We start from the raw sequence: 24,164 nt of genomic DNA on the forward strand, positions 1-24,164 counted from the left end.
TTAGAAATTTCCTCCGCGTTTTATGGAAAGAGGAAATCTCAAAGGTAGACTACACGATCCAGCAGAAATGTACACGGGACATCTTGATGGAGGGTCATCCAGAAATAATCACAGGTGCAGAGAATTAGGACACATTCTGATTAAAGGTACCTTCTTTTCTCCTTTCTGTTTCCTGTAACCACAACACACATTGCAACAGCCTGCAAAATGTTACATTTGGGGACCAGCGCGGTTAGAGAGCGGAGAGCCACAAAAGTGCCTGAAAAAATAATTGCATTATTTTTAGTGGCAGCACTAAGAGATGCACACATCAGGTTGAGGGGACAACTCAGAAGTACTGAACCAATCTGGAAATGCTAAAAATATTGTTCCCCCTCCAGCAATTGAACCTTTGAGCAAAGACAGAGGCACCGGCAGGCAGGAGGATCAAATGAGAATTCCCATCTCTCAGCTGTAATAGGCTCGTTATCAGGACTGGCAAGAGTTGGGCTGGGGTGAGGGGGCTAACAGGGGTCAGCTGGGGCCTGTGCGCAGAAGGAGAAAGTTGAAAAAGGGCGGTGTGGAGCAGGGGAAGGAGACTCAGCTCCAGCATCTAGCGCCACAGAGCAGAGGCCGCGTGGAGAATGAGAAATCAGTACTAGTTCTAGAAGCCGTTGCCTTTGTGGTTGTGAGTGTGAGCCCAGCAGCCCCCATGGGCGCCGGGGCAGGGGAGCGAGTCTGTGTTTGACACACGCGTTTCCCATTGAGAGCTGAAAGACAGCCCAGTAGGTGGGAGTTGGCCTGACAAAGGCGTATTGAAGTACAGGCAGAGTACGGTTTCAAAGCAGTCAGAAAAAGCAGGGGAATGCTGTTCAGGAAATTCTTCAGGCATGGGCAGGGACTTGGCTGCAATTCTGCAGTTGGAAAATCTGACTGGGGCAGCTCCTGAACACAGGCTGGGCCTGCTCACCCTCTGCAGGCCGGCCGAGCGGCCGCCCCCTTCCAGCCTCTCCACACACGCCTGGATTGTAGGGGATTCTCATCAGCCGCTTTGTGAAGCAGAGGAGAGGTAGGGAACTGCTCCGTTCTTGCATTTCCAGGCTTTCTCTTCACTTTCTAAGCCTGCTGTTTGTTTGCAAGTGCTCTGTGTGTTTGTGTGTGTGTATGGGGGGGCGTGGGGAGGTTGTGTGTATGTGTATGAACAAGTTAGAACTCCATCACTTCAACATTTGGTGTGGGGTTGTACTCTTATCTTCCCTCAGCCCCCGTCAAGAGGTGATTTTCAGCAGGGCGCTTTGGAAAGTTAGGGTTGAGCTGGCAACACGATTGTGAAAAAGAAAAGTATGTGAACTCTTGTATTGTCACCCTGCTCCAACAGTCTGTAACTTTTCTGTGGGGAAGGACAGTTCGTTGGCAGGAAATATAATTTTAGATGAAACTGTGTTCTTTGCTTCATGAGAATTTGGAGAGGGGCATTTTTAGCAGAAAATGGCTCTCATTTTAGAGGAAATCGGCGTTTGAAGTGTCTATTTTGGATCACACTTTCAGAGTGTAGGAACAGATACGTGTATATGAGTTCCTGGCATCTTTTATTATTATGTGGGATTTTGACTGTCATTAAGGACTCAGTGATATATTTGCCTAGAAATATGCTGTAGCAACATTTGTAATTCTGTTTCTAGAATAATTTTCAATTTTTTCTGAATTGCAGAAGTAACTGGCAGTTCTTCCCTCAAAAAAAAAATACTTCTGTGTTTTATGAAGTATAGACAACTAAAGAGTCACAGAAAACAGTAATTTATTCAAAATCATTGTTAAAAGACAGACATATAATAATGTGAATTTTATTTCATTGATCAATTGATTTTATTTTACACCTTACTGAAAAGAGTGATTTTTTTTAAAAAAATCAAATTTTGGATAATTCTTTTTAATGCATATCAACTGTAATGCAATACAGATTTTTACCCCTCCCCTGAAAGCTATATCTTATTCTATACTTAACATTTAGAAAATACATAGCATAATATAATTGCACTTAAGAACACGGTTCAGTTCTGAAAGAGCTGGACTCAATCTCACTACAGCTTTGTGATTACTGGCAGAACCATCAGCGACAGCAATGGTGTTTTCTAAAGGGGGCTTGGCCAAGAGTCTGGCTGGGGAAACAGATGAATGAATGAGTTCTTGGCTACTTCTTGAATAGCAGAAGAGTGGCTAGACCTCTTAGGATGGACATCAATAAAATAGGTGTGCATTTACTTTGGTTCTAAAATCTCTCAACGGGTAGCTGATAGTAGAGAGTTAGATTAATGGGTGAATAAAGAGTGGGGGGGGGGGCTGGACTTTTTCATATCTTTGTCTGCGTAAGACCTAGGATAAGTGCGCAGGCATTGTGTTTTGTTGGTGGCAAGTCAGCCCTCTCAGTCAGCAATTTTATTTTCTCCACAGTTTTGCACTTGGAGGAGGGAATTAGGAAGTAAGTGACTGACAGCAGGAATTCTTATTCTGAGAGATGGCACACAAATGTTTTCTTCATGAATGTCATCTTTGGGTTGGGTTGGGATGAAGAGGGTTTGGGAACTGTTGGACGTGGGGTAAGATAGGACAGACAGTGACTACACTTGGGTTGCCTATGGAGTGAGCAAGATGCCAAGAGATTAGGAGACGACGTGAACCACAGCCAAACACACTGCCAGTGAAAAAGGAGACTGTGAGCTCTAATTTCATACTCCTCTAAATTTAGTGTGCATTGAGCCTTGAGCAGAGCAGGCGTGAAATAGCAACGTCAGGTTGCAGGGGTACGAACAGCATTGCCTGAAACTTGGAAGAAACTCTACAGTTTCCCTCTTTTAGAAGTATAGGAGGGGAAAATCAAGTTCCCTGGACATTTGAAAAGGAAAAAAAAAGAGGGGTGTGGGAGGGTAGAGAAGAAGAAATCCAGGGCAGAGGTACAGGCTACAGGGAGGGAGGAGTGGCCACACCACAAACTGGGCAGCAGGGGCAGAGGGAGATCTGTGCACAGGAATGAAACATACATACTAGAATAGCAAAGCCCAGCGGGCACTGATTGGTTCACCTTGAAGTGTGTGGCTAAACCATGGCCTCAGTGAGGAGAATTGTTTTACCCTCTTCACAATAGAAGACCCCACGGTCAGTCTGCCCCACTGTGCCTTCTGGAAGCAACCAGAAAGCACATTTTGTAAGAATGGCATCGCCCAAGGGTTCAGATTTCCTAAGTGAGGAGGGAGCAGGCTCCTAAGGCCTTATTTTTAACCCATATTTGTTCCATCCAGAGATATTTCTGCTGGGAGTGATGAGTGAAGGGACCAGGTGGAGATGGGGGAGGGATGGCAGTGAGCATAGCTTGTTCTAAGCCCTACCGGCATACACTTCATCCTTAAGACAAACTTTTGAAAAGGAATATAGAATGATACATATGCTTTATTTTAATGCATGAATTTATTTAATTTTATTTCTTTTTTTTAATTTTTAAAAACCTCCAGGGGCACGTACCTCATTGTTGGTGAAAGTATTTAATACTAGTTTCATAAGGTGAGGACGTTCATGGAATTATGGATTTGACCATCTGGAAGGGATTAGGGCCATCCTGTAGTCCAGAATTTCTTGAGTTGGGTAATATAAAGACTCCTTTTAACAGGGTGAGGGAAAAGATCCATGCCCCCATTGTTGATTTAACTGCTTTTATTAAACTGCTATTTAAATATGTACAAACCAAAAGTACCCACCTAGGTAATCACCTCTCTATTTTAATCATTCTTTAGCATCTATAAGACTAAAATTTATGAACTAAATACAAAGTAAAGTAATAGTATTCAGGTTATCAACATTGTTATTTTAGGTAGAGGATGCTTTACTGGAATTTAATAAGGCCTCACCATGAACATGGGGCTGACAGTTCTCTGGAGATTATTTTGATTCTAGACACTCATACTCTTATATCCTGGGTATAGACTTGATTCTTCCATGACTTTTTTTCTCTTCAAATGTACCTTCATTTGCATGCCACAAGGTCCTTTGATCTGCACCTTGAAGGAATGTTTCATTTTGTATTATATTACACTCTGCTCCTTTTTCTGTTCATGACAATTAGAATCAAATCACTTATCGCCAACATGATTGTACACTGAATACAAATGCAGACACCAGAACTGCATGGTAGTAGCCATAGGTCATGAATTGGATCTGCGTTTCCTAGGACAAAATTTGGGTAAATAAAATAAGTACATCAAAAGAAAAGAGAAAGAAAAGCACAAGAGCAAATTTGGCAGAGAACTCTCAGAGTCCTGAGAAAATCTGAGAATCCCTGGTGCCTTGGAGACTCTACCTTAAGAGGTACCGATTTTGGTCAGTTCTGGTTCCATGGAAGAACCTCTGCAGGAAAGAGGAAGGAATGGCTCTGGAAACACTCCATCCATTTTTCTAAATAGCACAGCCACTTTTATTTGTTTCATATATTGGGATTTTGCAAGAGATTTCATTTGAAAAGAGAGTTTTAATGCTGTATCAGTAAAGATTGCATTTGGCTGCAAGTAATAGAAACCCTGCTCATAGAGTCGGAAAATATAAAGGCTTACCTTTTGTGCATATAGATGTAGACTACACCTGGACAGTCCAGGACTGCTGTGGCAGCTGAGCAATGTCCCTAAAGACCACAGTTTCCTTCCTGCTCCACTGTCCATTTGTTCATCTCCACGTGTCATGTTCAAGTCAGGACAAAGGTGGCAGGACACGAAGGGGAAAAATACTTCTCCTCATGAGTCTTTGCCCCTTTAATCAGGAAGGGACACCCTCGCACATAAACTTCCCCTCACTTCTCAGAATCCACACCCAGAACTGGGTCATGTGCCTACTGGCCCCATGCAGTTTCATTACCAGGATGGGTGGAGGTCCTCTGGGTATGGAATAGGAGCCCACAGATCCAGATCAAGAGTTCTAGCACTGTTCTAAGAGTCCATTGCTTCTATTTTAAAGAAGTGAACACTGAGACTAGAAAAGATGTGTCACCTGCCTAGAGAACACAGGCGTTCAGAGACAATGGCAGTGCTTCTTGTTCCTTGGCTCTGAGTCTGGAGTGGACTACTTGTTATGTGTGTTGGCTTAATAATGAGAGCTGAGTGATACTTTGGAAGCCATGCTAGAGAAAGTAACGTAATAAAGTCTTAGTATTAGAAGGTCCCTCCGAAATCACCTGGTTCCATGGTGTCTCAAAAACCTCCTGAATCAGAATTTCTGAGATTAGAGTTGGGGAATCCCTCTATTTTTAAAAACTCCCCAAGTTATTCTGTTGAAGCCAACCAGACACTGGTCCACAGAACTGAGTTGGTTTAATACTGTTGGAGCTAAATCATTATTTACTACAACAGTGCCATTTATAGCATCACTGACAGATGTCAGCCAGATGTGTCAGTAATTCGTTCAGTGATGGAGAACCTCACTGTGCTGCGAGACAGCTTGGGGCATTGTTTCTCATCTCCAGCCTCCTCAGATTGGGCCAAATTTGCATCTCTGTACTTTGTAACCCATGGCCATTGTCATATTCTCTTAAGGCACATTTGAGGGTGGTAGGAGGACCTGGTACAGAAGTGAGACGAAGAGAGAGGGAGTAAGGGTAACGGGGGTCAGAAGTCTTGAGATAGGCTCTGAGTCCACTAAGAGCTGGATCTCAGTTTTTTCCATCTGTAAAATAGGATGAGATGCCTGTAAAGTGTTTTCTCTTTCTCATTTTCTATGGTTTTTGTTATTCTCAAGCTCTCCCGTTTCTTTATGAATGTCTTGAACTATTTCATCTCTCCCTTATCTTTTCCTGCACTTTTCTTTTTACCCTTCTCTGAACACATTCCAAGTAACCTCCTCCTGACAAAAATACTGTTCCCTGAATTCAATTCCACTCATCTGACAAGGGCATGTTCCGTGAACAGGACACGCTACATCTGCGAACCAAAGGGGCAGAGGGTGATTGTAAGTGAGAAGCAGCCCAGTAAGAAAGAAGAGTGGAAGGTGGGATGATCTTGTAGCAGAAGGAGAGTGATTACATTGTGCAGTGAGCCCAGGCTGCGAGGCATACAGACCTGAACTGTGACCCTGGCTGTGTGACCTTGGACGCGTTACATCCTCTTGGTGAGCCACAATTGTATCATCTTTAAAATGAACATGGTGGCATCTACCTCGTAGTATGTTGTGAGCTTGTGCTTAGACTGCCCTTAGCATGGTGCCTTGCACACAGTCAGGACTTAAGTATGTCAGCTGTATATGCTTAACATTATCTCAGCATGAGGCAAACTGACAGAGCATGAAATAGGCAGATCAAATGATAAAATGAAACATTGAGACAGTCAGCAGAGGAGGGTTTTATGCTGAGTGATCCAGGTTACTTTTTCTTTGTTGCCTTAATTTCTCTGAAGATTCCACTGTCCTTTTTCTTTCACCTTTGCTGCCACACAGAAAGGTGGTCATCTTTCTTATGGTTTCAAATTCCTTTTGTGAAGTGTGAACTGCCTTCTGTAAAGGAAACGATGTAAGCTGTGGCCTATTGAACAGGTCTGCAGGACTGGGGGAGGGACGTGTCACCACGGTTCACTAAGCGTATAAATCCTGTGAGACTGATTTGCTCAAAATCTTTGCTGGTGGTTGTCCTAATGGAGCTCCGGATACGTAGGTGGATACGGAAGCGATGGCTTTATTCTTCTTTTTAATCCAGTAATGCAGTGGCACCTATTACAGTGAGCACAGTTTCCTGATAAAAACCATTTTGCTGGGGATTCGAAATTTCCTCCTTGTTCAGACCACGGTCCTTTGCCAGGGTGACAGGATCGGACTCTCTAGTGATTTCCCTGACTTCTAAGTAATATATTTCAGAATTCCTGGAAACCTTGCCGTTATTTCCCAGGGTCAAAATATTTAAGCACTGAAACTGCTCTCATAAAGCTCAGAGTAAATAGATAAGTAAATAAATAAACATCAGAGAGAGCTCCTTTCTCCAAGCAAGTCATTCCACACCACCCTGTTGTCTCCACTCCAACTGGGTTTGTGGTCCTGGGCCAGTGTACTCAATGAAAGAAGGTGCTTCAAGCCTAGAGATGCCTGTCCTTTGCTACCTTTTCTTACCTGTAGTTGTCTTCTCTCCTCTCTAGTGTTCTCTACTCTTTCTAGCTCTTTCCTTCTGTGTTTTTATTCCATTCTCTCCTCCTGTTGCCAGTTTCCTTTTTCTCTTATATTTGTTCAAGATGTTTACCAAAGTCATCGGCTTCCCTCAGTGGGCAGGAAGGTTGGCAGTAGACCAGAGTCTGGACAGCAGAACTTTTACCATGGGATGATAGACATTACCTCCTCGGCTGGCTGTGACCTTCGGAGGTTTGTGGCCTCCCTTCTGTTGCTGATGAAGCTAATCCTGGTGTTTCCCAGGCCGAGGATGCAAACACCAGGTCACAAACTGGCAATCCAGGGCTGGCCTGTGGACACATTTTGACTCATGAAGTGTTTTTTAAAAATCGACTTAGTTACAAAGCATTTACATGTACTGAGATATTATGTACAAATTTAGATATCTAGATTATCTAGAAAAAACTTCAGAAGGGTATCCTTGGTCTGATTTCTCATAGTGTAGCAGCTGGGGGGATTTGGGTAGCGCCTGTTGCTTTAAGAGGGCACATGTCCGCTTCACTCAGTGACCCCCACCTACCTGATCTGACATCAGTAAGCTCTCAGTAGGGTTTCTCGTCTGAACCACAGAATATAGAAAATGATTCGAGTGACCATTTTTTCAATTCTTTCAAGGGTGGTACGTATAGTACCATTCTAGATGCATAAGAGAGAAGTTAGGACATCATGACTTAATTCTCTCAGAGGACACTGTTGAGATGGGCTAAGTGACCACCAGGAAGAAATGCAGTAGAACAGCATGGTGGCCAAGAGCATGGGTCTCTTAACATCTGATCTTTCAGCAGAAACTCTGCAAGCCAGAAGGGAGTGGCAGGATATACTTAAAGTGATGAAGGAGAAAAACCTACAACCAAGATTACTCTACCCAGCAGGGATCTCATTCAGATTCGATGGAGAAATTAAAACCTTTACAGACAAGCAAAAGCTGAGAGAGTTCAGCACCACCAAACCAGCTTTACAACAAATGCTAAAGGAACTTCTCTAGGCAAGAAACACAAGAGAAGGAAAACACCTACAATAACAAACCCAAAACATTTAAGAAAATGGGAATAGGAACATACATATCGATAATTACCTTGAATGTAAATGGATTAAATGCTCCCACCAAAAGACACAGGCTGGCTGAATGGATACAAAAACAAGACCCATATATATGCTGTCTACAAGAGACCCACTTCAGACCTAGAGACACATACAGACTGAAAGTGAGGGGATGGAAAAAGATATTCCATGCAAATGGAAATCAAAAGAAAGCTGGAGTAGCAATTCTCATATCAGACAAAATAGACTTTAAAATAAAGACTATTACAAGAGACAAAGAAGGACACTATATAATGATCAAGGGATCGATCCAAGAGGAAGGTATAACAAGTGTAAATATTTATGCACCCAACGTAGGAGCACCTCAATACATAAGGCAAATACTAACAGCCATAAAAGGGGAAATCAACAGCAATACAATCATAGTAGGGGACTTTAACACCCCACTTTCACCAATGGACAGATCATCCAAAATGAAAATAAATAAGGAAACACAAGCTTTAAATGATACATTAAACAAGATGGACTTAATTGATATTTATAGGACATTCTACCCAAAAACAACAGAATACACATTTTTCTCAAGTGCTCATGGAACATTCTCCAGGATAGATCATATCTTGGGTCACAAATCAAGCCTTGGTAAATTTAAGAAAATTGAAATCGTATCAAGTATCTTTTCCGACCACAACGCTATGAGACTAGATATCAATTACAGGAAAAGATCTGTAAAAAATACAAACACATGGAGGCTACACAATACATTACTTAATAACGAAGTGATTACTGAAGAAATCAAAGGGGAAATCAAAAAATACCTAGAAACAAATGACAATGGAGATACGACGACCCAAAACCTATGGGACGCAGCAAAAGCAGTGCTAAGAGGGAAGTTTATAGCAATACAAGCCTACCTCAAGAAACAGGAAACATCTCGAATAAACAACCTAACCTTGCACCTGAAGCAATTAGAGAAAGAAGAACAAAAAAACCCCAAAGCCAGCAGAAGGAAAGAAATTATAAAGATCAGGTCAGAAATAAATGAAAAAGAAATGAAGGAAACAATAGCAAAAATCAATGAAACTAAAAGCTGGTTCTTTGAGAAGATAAACAAAATTGATAAACCATTAGCCAGACTCATCAAGAGAAAAAGGGAGAAGACTCAGATCAATAGAATTAGAAATGAAAAAGGAGAAGTAACCACTGACACTGCAGAAATACAAAAGATCATGAGAGATTACTACAAGCAACTCTATGCCAATAAAATGGACAATCTGGAAGAAATGGACAGATTCTTAGAAATGCACAAACTGCCAAGACTGAACCAGGAAGAAATAGAAAATATGAACAGACCAATCACAAGCACTGAAATTGAAACTGTGATTAAAAACCTTCCAACAAACATAAAGCCCAGGACCAGATGGCTTCACAGGTGAATTCTATCAAACATTTAGAGACGAGCTAACACCTATCCTTCTCAAACTCTTCCAAAATATTGCAGAGGGAGGAACACTCCCAAACTCATTCTACGAGGCCACCATCACCCTGATACCAAAACCAGACAAAGATGTCACAAAGAAAGAAAACTACAGGCCAATATCACTGATGAACACAGATGCAAAAATCCTCAACAAAATACTAGCAAACAGAATCCAACAGCACATTAAAAGGATCATACACCATGATCAAGTGGGGTTTATCCCAGGAATGCAAGGATTCTTCAATATACGCAAATCAATCAATGTGATACACCATATTAACAAATTGAAGGAGAAAAACCATGTGATCATCTCAATAGATGCAGAGAAAGCTTTCGACAAAATTCAACACCCATTTATGATAAAAGCCCTGCAGAAAGTAGGCATAGAGGGAACTTTCCTCAACATAATAAAGGCCATATATGACAAACCCACAGCCAACATTGTCCTCAATGGTGAAAAACGGAAACCATTTCCACTAAGATCAGGAACAAGACAAGGTTGCCCACTCTCACCACTATTATTCAACATAGTTTTGGAAGTGTTAGCCACAGCAATCAGAGAAGACAAAGAAATAAAAGGAATCCAAATCGGAAAAGAAGAAGTAAAGCTGTCACTATTTGCAGATGACATGATAGTATACGTAGAGAATCCTAAAGATGCTACCAGAAAACTCCTAGAGCTAATCAGTGAATTTGGTAAAGTAGCAGGATACAAAATAAATGCACAGAAATCTCTTGCATTTCTATACACTAATGACGAAAAATCTGAAAGTGAAATTAAGAAAACACTCCCATTTACCATTGCAACAAAAAGAATAAAATATCTAGGAATAAACCTGCCTAAGGAGACAAAAGACCTGTATGCAGAAAATTATAAGACACTGATGAAAGAAATTAAAGATGATACAAATAGATGGAGAGATATACCATGTTCCTGGATTGGAAGAATCAACATTGTGAAAATGACTCTACTACCCAAAGCAATCTACAGATTCAATGCAATCCCTATCAAACTACCACTGGCATTTTTCACAGAACTAGAACAAAAAATTTCACAATTTGTATGGAAACACAAAAGACCCCGAATAGCCAAAGCAATCTTGAGAACGAAAAATGGAGCTGGGGGAATCAGGCTCCCTGACTTCAGACTATATTACAAAGCTTCAGTAATCAAGACAGTTTGGTACTGGCACAAAAACAGAAATATAGATCAATGGAACAGGATAGAAAGCCCAGAGATAAACCCATACACATATGGTCACCTTATCTTTGATAAAGGAGGCAAGCATATACAGTGGAGAAAAGACAGCCTCTTCAATAAGTGGTGCTGGGAAAATTGGACAGGTACATGTAAAAGTATGAAATTAGAACACTCCCTGACACCATGCACAAAAATAAACTCAAAATGGATTAAAGACCTAAGTGTAAGGGCAGACACTATCAAACTCTTAGAGGAAAATATAGGCAGAACACTCTATGACATACATCACAGCAAGATTCTTTTTGACCCAGCTCCCAGAGAAATGGAAATAAGAACACAAATAAACAAATGGGACCTAATGAAACTTAAAAGCTTTTGCACAGCAAAGGAAACCATAAACAAGACCAAAAGACAACCATCAGAATGGGAGAAAATATTTGCAAATGAAGCAACTGACAAAGGATTAATCTCCAAGATTTACAAGCAGCTCATGCAGCTCAATAACAAAAAAACCAACAACCCAATCCAAAAATGGGCAGAAGACCTAAATAGACATTTCTCCAAAGAAGATATGCAGATGGCCTACAGACACATGAAAGAATGCTCAACATCATTAATCATTAGAGAAATGCAAATCAAAACTACAATGAGATATCATCTCACACCAGTCAGAATGGCCATCATCAAAAAATCTAGAAACAATAAATGCTGGAGAGGGTGTGGAGGAAAGGGAACACTTTTGCACTGTTGGTGGGAATGTAAATTGATACAGCCACTATGGAGAACAGTATGGAGGTTCCTGAAAAAACTACAAATAGAACTACCATACGACCCAGCAATCCCGCTACTGGGCATATACCCTGAGAAAACCATAGGTCAAAAAGAGTCATGTACCAAAATGTTCATTGCAGCTCTATTTACAATAGCCAGGACATGGAAGCAACCTAAATGTCCATCGACAGATGAATGGATAAAGAAGACGTGGCACATATATACAATGGAATATTACTCAGCCATAAAAAGAAATGAAATGGAGGTATTTGTAATGAGGTGGATGGAGTTAGAGTCTGTCATACAGAGTGAAGTAAGTCAGAAAGAGAAAAACAAATACAGTATGCTAACACATATATACGGAATCTAAGGGAAAAAAAAAAAAAAAAAGGCCATGAAGAACCTAGTGGCAAGACGGGAATAAAGACACAGACCTACTAGAGAGTGGACTTGAGGATATGCGGAGGGGGTGGGGTGAGATGTGACAGGGTAAGAGAGTGTCATGGACATATATACACTACCAAATGTAAAATAGATAACTAGTGGGAAGCAGCCGCATAGCACAGGGAGATCAGCTCGGTGCTTTGTGACCACCTAGAGGGGTGGGATGGGGAGGGTGGGAGGGAGGGAGATGCAAGAGGGAAGAGAAATGGGAACATATTGTATATGTATAACTGATTCACTTTGTTATAAAGCAGAAGCTAACACACCATTGTAAGGCAATTATACTTCAATAAAGATGTTTAAAAAAAAAAAAAAGAGCATGGGTCTCAGAGTTAGACGTTCCTTGGAATCAGCACCTCATAGAATTGTACTTAGGATTAAAATTTTCAAATGTGATAGAAATCAGAACAGTCACTGCCTTTGGGGATGGGGATTGATGAGGAAGGGGCATGAGGGAACTTTCTAGGGTGATGGAACGGTTCCCTATCTTGACTGAATATTTTTTACACAGATGTACAGATTTGTAAAACTCGAGCTGTGTAGTGAATATCTGTGTATTTCAGTAGGAGTAACTTATACCTCAATAAACATATATACATATGTTCATGTGTACATACAGACATATGTGAAGGCATGCAAAGTGCATAATAACTTTCAGCTGTTATTGTTTTCCTGCTTCTTTCTGGACACTTTAATTTTTTTTTTTAAAGAAATAACATGACTAAAAATGAGATGAAGAGATTTTCCTTTCAGACCACAGATTTCCCTGCAAGCATTTGAGAGCACAGGTAATAGCTAAAGATCCTTGCCAAACACAGTTGCCAAAGGAGAATCTGCTGGAGCAATGCTAATTTTGTGGAACTATTGAATCACTATAGAAGGAAATGCCTAATTTCTTGTAACTGTTTTTCATGATGCTGTAAAAATTTTTGGGTTTCAGAGACATATCAAAGATGGTTTATTACCTGGGAAAAAATGCCTATACTTAGAGTAACATGTACCCTGGCTGAAATATAGTAGTCCCTCAATAAATATATGAAGAATTGTCTTAAAATTACTATCCATATTGAGAAATTCTAGCTGAAACTGTTACCAAAACATGTTCCTAATTAGTAATCACACTATTCTAAGTATATACGCATATCTGGAAACATTTAACACAAGAATTGGAACAGAGTTTTCACCCAGGCACTCTGGGTTCAAATTCTTGCTATGTCTTTAACAAGCTGAATGACTTCGGGTCGGTTGCTTAACTTTTCTGTTTCTCAGTTGCCTCACCTGTAAAATCAGGATAGTACTAGCACCTGCCTCATAATTATATGTCTGTGACAATTAAATAAGTTCAGTATAGTGTTTAGAACAGGGTCTGGCACATGGTAACCATTACGCAAGTATTTATCAACAGTTTTGTATTCTTTGTGTTAGGAAACGTGGTTTTGTTGTGATTTGCCTTTGGGTATTGTTCAAAAGGCATGTGTATGGTGGTTGATGAAAGTGGTGTCAAGCAGGAGTTTCAGTTGAAAAGACTGAAGCCTGGAATTCGTGGGAAACATGCTGTTTTTCAGTTTTAGCGGACTTTGGTCTTGTGACTAACTTACTCTGTGACCCTGATGAAGTCACTTCACCTCTCTGAACCTAGTTTTCTCATCTGTTAAATCATGACTTGATACTGTCCATGTCCTCTTCAAGCTTTGTGTCTCATTCTCTGATCTTAAGTGTTTGAGTCGTGTTCATTATTATTTTATTACACAGCTTGGTCCCCAAGTCACAGGCGTACTGTAGAGGCCCGACTACGATTGTCATCATCTGGTTCTGGGCAGAATCATCCATGGGGATGTAAGAAGCCCTGGATTTGTACAACACAGGGTAGCTGAAAACAATCTGTCGCTCCTATTAAGAAAGCTGTTTATAGACGAGGCCACAGTGGGTAGATGCAGTGCCCTTTGCATGTGAAAGTGACACTATTAAATTTGCTCTCAGTGTTTGAAATTATTTTTCCTGTTCAGGGTGTTCAGTTTACATTCTTTCCTGGTTTTCAACTTACAGTGTCAAGGACCACGTTTAGAATGATGCCTGAGTGTTATGCAAAGCCAGATCTCCCTGACTCTCCAGGTTCCTTCCAGTCTTTGCTCAGATATTATTGTACTTTCTCCATGAGGTCAGCCTTTCTCATGCTTTTAAAGGTGGAACCTGCCCAGCTCTTCACCCCCTACCACTGCTGATCTGCCTTTTCCTGTCTTTTTTTTTTTTTTGCTCTTTTACCCGTAGCCCCCATTGTCTTATGACAGAAGTTTCAAACATAGTTTTCATGTTGATTATCTGTCTCTCCCATCGCTGCCTCCTGCCACTGCCATGAGATTAGGGACCGGTGGCTTTGCTCTTTGATGTGTCCAAATGCCTGAAATAGTGCCATGCGAGGACCTGAAGAAAACAGATTTGTCAGGTGGTGGCAGTGTATATGCCCTTTTTAAATGCATCTCACACTAAATATACCTAAACGGTCATTCTAAATACCTTGCATCTTTTTTTTTTTAACATCTTTATTGGAATATAATTGCTTTACAATGTTGTGTTAGTTTCTGCTGTATAACAAAGTGAATCAGCTATACATATACATATATCCCCATATCTCTTCCCTCTTGCGTCTCCCTCCCACCTTCCCTATTCCACCCCTCTAGGTGGTCACAGAGCACAGAGCTGATCTCCCTGTGCTATGCGGCTGCTTCCCACCAGCTATCTGTTTTACATTTGGTAGTGTATATATGTCCATGCCACTCTCTCACTTCATCCCAGCTTACCCTTTCCCCTTCCTGTGTCCTCAAGTCCATTCTCTACGTCTGGTCTGTGTTTTTATTCCTGTCCTGTCCCTAGGTTCTTCAGAACCTTTTTTTTTTTTTCTTTTTTTTAGATTCCATATGTATGTGTTAGCATACGGTATTTGTTTTTCTCTTTCTGACTTACTTCACTCTGTATGACAGTCTCTAGGTCCATCCACCTCAATGCAAATAACTCAGTTTCGTTTCTCTTTATGGCTGAGTAATATTCCATTGTATATATGTGCCACATCTTCTTTATCCATTCATCTGTTGATGGACACTTATGTTGCTTCCATGTCCTGGCTATTGTAAACAGTGCTGCAGTGAACATTGTGGTAAATACTTTGCATCTTATTCAGTGAAAGCTAAGTCTTTGCCTCATTCTGTGTCTACTGGAAGGAAAATTGGGCCTGAATTTGAGTCCAGACCCTAACCAACTTACTAGTTAGGAGCCCTTGAGAACATCCCTTCATTCCTTAGTACCTCGGTATCTTAATTTATGAAATAGTTTTAATAAGATTGATCCCCCAGAGTGCTGTCAGGAATGTATGAGCTAATGTATCTGAAAATGCCTAGAACAAATATGTATGTGTGTTTCACAAAGATATTTCTGTCTGAAATGACTTCAGCTGATACCTCACACATCTAAATCTCTAGGACAGTGAGAATTAATGTTTGTAATTATATTGAAATATCTTCTAATTCATCAGAGATAAATATTTTGAATTTAAATAGAAGGCGTATTGAACTTTGGAGGAGAACTTTGATAATAATATCTATAACACACACACACACACACACACACAGACACACACTCATGCATACCTTAACCTAGCAATTTTGCGTCTCAGGGCTTCTCTGAGCGCTCTGTTTGGACATATGTGAAACTTGTATGCCCCATTCCTGTGGCTTTAAATAATACTCATATGCAGAAGACTTACACATTTCATTTCTAAGCCCAGTCTTCCCCCTGAATTCCAGATTCATTTCTGTGTGCCTTTGTGACACCACCCCCATGGATTCTTCTGTGCATTTCAAAATCAGTGTGACTTAACAGAGCTCTCTCTCTCCCCTCCTCACACTCCATTTGCCTCCTGCCTCATGAGCCACTATCCTCCCAGTGTTCCCCATCCTGATAAATAGCACCGTCATTCGCCCTGCTGCTCATGCCAGAACACTGGCATTCTCCATGACTCCTGTCCTGCACACACCCTAGGTCTAGGGGATCAGCAAATCCTGTTAGCTCTACTTTCCAAATAGATTCCAAATACAGCAGCTGGCCACCTTCTCACTCAACCTCTACCCAAATCTGGGCTACTGTCACCTCTCTTTGGGTGACTTCAGGAGTCACAGGCCCCTGGTTTCTCTACTGGCATTCTTGTCCCCTGCAGTCTGTTCCTTATAGAGCAGTGAGAGTGATTCCAAAGTGAAAATCTGATCACTCCTGCACCTTGGTTCTCTGATAGTTACTGTCACAATCAGTGTCATACCTGTGGTTTTACTGTGGTGTATAAGACCCAATGTGCATTCCTTCTGCCTGCACTTCCAAGCTTATTTTCAAACACTCTCCCCCTTGTGTGCTCTGATCTAGCCACACTGTTCTTTGAACATGCCAAGTGAGCCCCTACCTCAGGGCCTTTGCACTTGCTGGTACTGTTTCCTCTGACTGGAGTGCTACTCCCAGATGTCCTCATGCTTTACCGTCTTGCTCGTTCATGTTTTTTTCTCAAATATCTCCACCACAGAGAGGCTTTCCATGACCGTCCTACAGACGGGAGCCTCCCTGGTCATTGCCTGTCCCCTTCTCTGGCTTTACTTTTTTATTCATAAGACTTATCCCAAGAATAAGTATGACAAACTAGATGTTTGTTTATCTGTTTATCATTTCCTCCACTAAAATGTAAGGTCCAAGAGGCAGGGAATCTGTCTTTTACCACTGAATGACTAGTGCCAGCCCATGGTAATACCCAGTAAGTATTCATTTGTTTAAATGAACATTGGTATCAGAAAATTAGTGGAAACAACCTGTGTTCACCACTAAAGAGTTGATTAAGTTAAATATCGTGTACACATACAATTTAAAACTAACTTTAAAAAAAAACAGATTTCTGTATTTTTTCTGGGACTATCACTGAGCTATGTAAATGGACCAAGTTAGATTAAGAACAATAAAGAGTGAAAATATGCCCTTCTTTCTGTGAAAAAGAAAAATGTAAACGTGTGTATGTATGTTTTGAATGTATATATTGGATAAAGGCTATATGTGTATTGAACATTTCTTTAGGGATAAGAAGAAGACTGGTAATAGTTGCCTCTATGGAGAAAGGCTGAAAGTGTAAATGAAAAAGGTTTTCTTAACTGTATCTTCTTCAGCTCTTTTAAATACATGCACTTGTCTAATTTTTTGCAGTAAAAACTCTTCAACACTTACATATTCCAATTCTTAAAAAACTAAAAGATGGAATACCTAACTTTTAAATTAGTCCAAATATTTGTTTAAGTAGAACATGCCATTCGTGGACCATTTCATACAAATAGGCATTTACTTTTCTGGATGAATTTTACAAGGAAAAAATGTTGATTGTTATATCAGAGCTAAAAGTGAGGAGTTTATTACCGTTGTCAAAATTGTGCCAAACATTAGCAGTCCAAGACTGAAGCCTTGTATGGATGGCTGAATGAAAACAACCCTTGAAAGCAGGTCATTTTAAATCCGAGACCTCAAAATTAACCCGGTAATGGAAAACTATTTACGTGCCAAGATAATCCAAAATGACTCAGATTTACAACAAACTCTAGAAACTGTAATGAACCTGGGAGAGAACTTATTCCTGCTATTTATATACACTGGTTACAGTTGTAAACAGGGATGTCATTCATGTTTACTTTTAAATGTTCTGGAAGTTGTAAGATGCCACAGCAGCGTTAACAAACCCTAGCTCACTTGGTTTGTATCACTTGTCTTATTTCTAAGTAAGTGAATGTATTTATTAGTCTAGCCATGTTAATTCTGTACTCTTACCACAACCTGTAAGGCAGAGTGTAGTTAGTCCACAGCTTCTCTCTGCAAAGCCCTCCTTTACCCTTTCCTCTGAGCTCATTCAGTGCCCACCCTGCTCGCCATCCTGCTTAAACTTGAGGATTCTCTTAAGGCCGAAGTGCTTGCTCTTTCCTCTGCTGGAAAACCTGTTCTACCTCTAGGTCTCACCTTAATTGTCATTTGGTCAGATTGGCCTTCCATGACCAGTGTGGGTCACCCTCTACTCTCTGTCATGGAACCTTCTTTGTTTCCTTCCTCCCACCTAACTTTAGTTCTAGTGGTTTCATCCATTTACTTGTTTACTGTCCATTTCTCTCATTAATATACAAGCTTGATGAAAACAGAAGTATCTTACTCTTCCTTTTGAAGACCTAGATATATCCAGGATCTGCTGTGGTACCTGGCACATAGTAGATGGTCAAAGTTTTTTTTTCTGTTTAAAAAAGAGCTTGCGATTGGGGTTTCCTCCACAGCCAAGTCTGTGCTTTGCCACGTTTCTTTGCCCCACGGTATGTAACTGTACAGAGGATTGCACTCATTATCACTCCCATAAGTCCCCTTATGGAACAAGACATTATGAAGCCTAGTGGGTAGAAGAGTCTAGCAAGCCTTAATAAAATGCCTGCCAATGCCTCCTTGTCCTCAGCCCTATTAGTAGAGTGGATCATGGCCCATAAAATTTTATAGGCTCCAGAGAAAAATCATCAAGAAACTTGATAACATTGATGTGTCTTTAGAAGGTTTACTGATTGTTTTTTAATCATCCCTCAAAACATAATGCATTCTTGCACAGCAGACTGATAATGAAGATACTGTAACTGTTTCTAGATATCTCTTTTATTTGGGGAGGAAATAAAGAAAACATCTGTTCTTCTCCTGAAGAAGAATCCAGCTGAAACAAAAACACAACGCAGACAGAAAGTGATGGTTCTAACAGTATTATTCTAGAATAGGTGTTTAGCCTCATGAAATGTGCCAGCTGTGTATGTTTCTGCCCCAAGACCTTCCATCATCCTAATATCAACTGATAAAATGTAGGAAGGAGGGCACTATAAGATTTTCCAGTAACTATTTGGTACCTAACCAGATTTAGGAAGGGGAGTGAACATGGGTATGACCACTTGAGTATGATGAGGCTGGTTTCTGTGTTAAGATGTCAAAGTCGTGTCAAAGTAGTGGGATTTAACATTTTGAAGGTCAGTGTGGGAGAGCCTTAAGCTGGGCATTTAATGTGACTTCCTAAATTAGAGGGGCAACAGCTACAGGGTCCAGGTACCACTTAGGCTGGGCTTGGCTCAAGGATCTTTGTAAACACTTTATAGCGAGCATGGGCTTTGTGCAAATCGTATGGCTTCTGTGACTGATGTTGGACATTTGTGAGGCCGTTGGAGAAACCTTCAGGTAGCAGAGTCATTGAGGTCTTGGTGGTGTGAGCAGAGACAGAAGTGAAACCAGGCCACACAGCCTAGGAGGAAGTTCTTCACAAGTCCAAGTCATAAAAATGGATCCTTTCCTTGAGATTGTCATATTAAATTAGTGTCAAGGCCTTGATTCTGTAATGCTGCATGATCCCAAGTATGAACATTTGGATGCGTGAGACCATGAGGTTACAGCTCAAAACCATGCTTTTAAAATGCCCATCCAGCATGACCTTCTTTGGAAATCCCATGTGTGTTATACTTGGCAACTATTTAATTAGCCATGGTTATGGGTGGTTATTATATTATGACATTGCCTTGATGATTGGTGGTTCCTCCGTATTAATGGCAAAGCAACAGAAAGTTTCACTACATTCATTCTCTGGGAAATATAATCCTATTGCATTTTGTGTGCAAAAAAACCAGATTATCTTTAAGTCAACTGGATTTGTTTATGAACAGGTGAACACTGAAAATAGCCTCATAAAGGAGCAGAGTAATGCTTTGTATTTAAGCCTACTTAACATCAATATATCATAGTTGCATGTGCCTTAGGAAACGGAGGCAAGGTGTGTAAGTTTTCATTCCTTTGCTTCTGATCTTATAGCTGTTTACTTATTACTGGAGGATATGCTTTGCAATTTAGCATTGGTTTGATTTGTATTCATTCACTGAACAAATATATGCAATTGTGTGTGTGTGTATATATATATATATATATATATATATATATATATAATTATACATACACATGCGTAATTACATATACTTACATAGATGCATACACACACACACACACATCCGTTGTTTAGGTGCTACTAGAGTTCAAAGAAGTTTTAAATACTTGGAAGAGTTTGGGATATATTCAGAGAGGTGGCATATATCACAGTAAAATATGTTGTATGACACTGTAAGAAGTTCCCAATGACTGATGGAAAATACTGTTGTCTTGTGATTCTCAAGAAGAGGGTGTATTTGCTTAGAAAGATTCTGTTTTCAAATTTACCTGCATGGTGCACCGCCACAGATAAAAGTAAGCGTCTTAGGGAGTATATTATACTGATCAAGGTTCACTTTTGCTAAATTATTCAATTTTTGAGAATGTTTTGATGCATGATTGGTATAGAGGGAGGGAAAAAATAAGAGCGTTAATCACATCAAATGACAGATATTTATTCTGCACCTATTGTGGTCTAGGCATTGCTATACTCTTATAAATCAGATTATCACTCCCTTGTTTCAGATTCTGCCGTGGGTTTTCAATGACTTTTCAATAACATCTGAACTTCTTACTACAATCTCCAAGGCCCAGCATCATCTGACTCAAGTCAACTTTTCAGCCTCATCTCACTCCCATCTCTGCTTCACTCATTACAGCCAGTCACACAGGCCTTGTCTGCATTGGGGCACCTGCCTTTGCTTTCCTTCTGCCTGAGATTTGGTTTTTGCCCCTACCTTCACCTTCCTGTCTTTTTCTCGTCCTTCAAGTCTCAGCATAAATGTTACATCCTTATAAAGTTCTCTCTAGATGAGTGTATATAAAATACTTTTCATCCTGTGATGCTCTCTTTAACATTACCAGATATATTTCAGTGTAGATACTTCACATGTTTCATTTTGTCTCTAAGCATTTACTGTACATAGTCCCCCACCACCCAGCCTGTGAGCTTCATAAAGGCAAGTTAGCTCTTCCTTGTGGTATCTTGAGACCCTTCCCGCAGTATATGGAATTTGATTGACAATCAATAATTATTCGATGAGAGAGGAGACGGATGAAAGACATTTAGATAGGTCCACTTTGAGATGGAAACTGGAGTAAAAGTGGTAAGTTGAGTTTAATTCTCATAGAAGTACAAAATGAAAGTATGACACTGGACATTGTCTCTGAGATGGGAGAAAGAGAACGTTAACTCATAATGTGAACTTGGGAGAAAGAGGCAGAGAGGAGAGTTTGGAAAGATAGACAGTAATCTAAGATAGAAGGAAGAAGCCAGAAGTGTCATGAATATCAAAGAAGGACAAAATTTCCAGGGGAGGAGGGCAAGTTGGCAATGAGCAAAACTTCAGAAGGTCCAAGGAAAATGGGTGTTAAGAAGAGTACATTGAATTTTGATCAGGGACATCACTAGTGATTTTTGAATGGGCCGTTTCAGTAGATAGATGAGAGTTTGAGGTCTCTAGCATTTGCCAAGGACCTGGAAACCCTGGGCATCAATAAGAGTAAAGTTAGGCAGCATGTGGAGAGAATTATAAAGGTAAGCTGAGATTCTGTTTAATGCCAAAGAGATTTAAAAACCAAGCACCAAAGGCTGCAAAGAGCATAATATTCAATATACTGCTGAAAGAGGATAATGGAAATGAAAGCTCCAGGGTAGGAATGCAGTGAAAACGTGAGGGATGGCAAAGCATCCATTTAGGGTACGGGAGGAAGATGGGTAATCCTGTGAGAAATAACACAAGTAGAGGCAAAGATGGACCAAGGATGCTTTTTTTGTGTTGGATGTAAATTCACGTTCTTAAAACGTGGTCCTTGGGCCTTTTATATCCAGAATCAATTTTGGTGCTTGTTAAAAATACAGATTTCTCAGATGCACCCCAGACTTACTGAATTATTCCTTGGCGTGAAGCCTAGGAATCTGCATTTATTGCACTTATTGTTTGCCAGGGTGGTTCTGACACATTCAAAAGTCTGAAAATCCCTCCCAGTGGAACATAGATAAGTGTACCTCTCATTGAGCTCAGCTAGGTAGTGACGTCTTATGATGATATTCCACTGAGGTTTTGATGTACACTTGGGGTTCTTTATGGGCGGGACCAGAGGACTCTCCAGGTTTGGTGAAGCCCGAAGCTTGAACAAGTTGTGGGACTGATTTAAGGAAAAAACTAAAAAAATTAGAAATACAAACTCAAGTTAAAAAAACATGACTGTGTACTTAGAATGAGGAAATTAAATTATTAATTTTTAAAAGCTGACCTATCATAAAATCCAGAAAAAATAATATTAACAATTAACTATCTGACATACTTTTCCTACGGTTTTTGGTGGCATATCCTTTGATTGCCTCTTCATATGACCGCTCTTTGGTGCTACCACTTTCTCTGTAGACAATAGAAAGATAATTGTCTCCTATGCCGATTTCAGTAAAACTTTTTTTAAAATTATTGATAGTTGTGAAGCAAAAAGCATGCAATTTTATGTACAGAATTCAGACACATGGTGCACACAACCTGAAAACACAAGAATTCTGATTAATTCTCTTTTCCATGATCTCCATAGGAAAAGAAAAACTGTGGGGAACATTTATTTTCTGTGCTGCATTGAGTATATTCTTGACAGGAGAGAATTTCTGTTTTGACTGGGTGTCAATGAGAATTGAATTCTACACTTGAAATTTTATGTAACTGATGATTAGAAAAAAAATTTCCACCTAGCTTCTGGCTCCTCTAGTACCCACATATTTCTGGTGCTGGCCATCATAGGACATGTTTACATGGCAATGTGTCCTTTGGTCGTGTACCTTCATGACAGCATGCTTGGTGAGTTGGCGCCAAGGATGGAAGGAGAATTCCTGGAAGACATTCTTATACGAGGGGAGCTAGCATAATGTACCTCTACAGGGAAGTGTCTGCAAACCATGTAAATACATACCACTGCACCCAAACTATGTGAACCCCCAATTCAACTTCCTCTTATTCGGACCTTCAAAATGCGTGTAAATCCTCCAAAACCACGCAACATAAGGGGAAGGTGAAAAGGTCTTTTTCATCTTACTTTAGTTGAGTTTTACAAAAATGTATGATGCTGTTAATACACTACTAGGGCCCCTTCCGGGGCCATGGAAGGGACTTGGATGAGGGAGGACCTGAAACTTCAACTTTATTCCCTATACAGCAGATTTCTCCCAGGAAGGACCAAAAAGAAACACAGATTGGAGTCTGTCTTTCCTCTTAAGTTTTTATTATTTCAACATGTTTCTGTTTTTGACTAGAAAAATTAATGTTCTCAGCTTATCTAAATTTTCTTTTTCCGAGAAGGATTATTTATAACAGATGTATCTGTTACCATACTGTTTGGCTGGCAACACTTTGTATTATTTTTTCTTTTTTTAAAAAATAATTTTATTGGAGTATAGTTGACTTACAATGTTGTGTTAATTTCAGGTGTACAGCAAAGTGAATTAGTTATACATATACATATATCCAGTCTTTCTTAGATTCTTTCCCCATATAGTTTATTACAGACTATTGAGTAATAGACTACTTTGCTTTACAGTAGTCCCTTATTAGTTATCTATTTTATATACAGTAGTGTGTATATATCAATCCCAATCTCCCAATTTATTCCTTTCCCCCCCGCCCCCGGTAACCATAAGTTTGTTTTCTACATCTGTGACTCCATTTCTGTTTTGTAATAAGTTCATTTGCACCATTTTTTTTTTAGATTCCACATATAAGTGATGTCAACACTTTGTATTATAATCGTTTGTACAAAATGGTCTCCTTCCTCCCTTCCTCCCTCCCTCCTTCCCTCCCTCCCTCCTTCTGTCTTTCCTTCCTTCCTTGAATTGCAGACTGGAATGTTTTGTTTTATGTGACTCCTTAAAGTAGGCAGGAAGTATGGTGCAGGTGCAAGGGCCCTCATGACATACAGAATCAGCCACTACACCATGTATCAGACGATTTGGGTTCTGATCCCCGCTCAGCTTCTAATTCACTGTGTGGCTTGAAAGGTCACTACTTCCCCTTACTGTCTTTGAGCTCCTCAGCTGGTCAGTTAACATGGGGGGAAAAG

General features: G+C 40.2%; 1 protein-coding gene across 1 annotated transcript in view; it reads left to right on the plus strand.

Moving 5' to 3' along the window:
* The first annotated feature begins 850 nt into the window (after positions 1–850).
* Positions 851–24,164, plus strand: part of SGCD (sarcoglycan delta) — a 414,336-nt gene continuing 391,022 nt past the window's right edge. Inside the window, exon 1 of the mRNA XM_068536277.1 lies at positions 851–1,048. The gene's annotated coding sequence lies outside the window, so the exon portion shown is untranslated. The remainder of the gene's footprint in view (positions 1,049–24,164) is intronic.

Source organism: Eschrichtius robustus, chromosome 2 (genome assembly GCF_028021215.1).
Source record: "Eschrichtius robustus isolate mEscRob2 chromosome 2, mEscRob2.pri, whole genome shotgun sequence".
Taxonomy (NCBI): Eukaryota; Metazoa; Chordata; class Mammalia; order Artiodactyla; family Eschrichtiidae; genus Eschrichtius; species Eschrichtius robustus.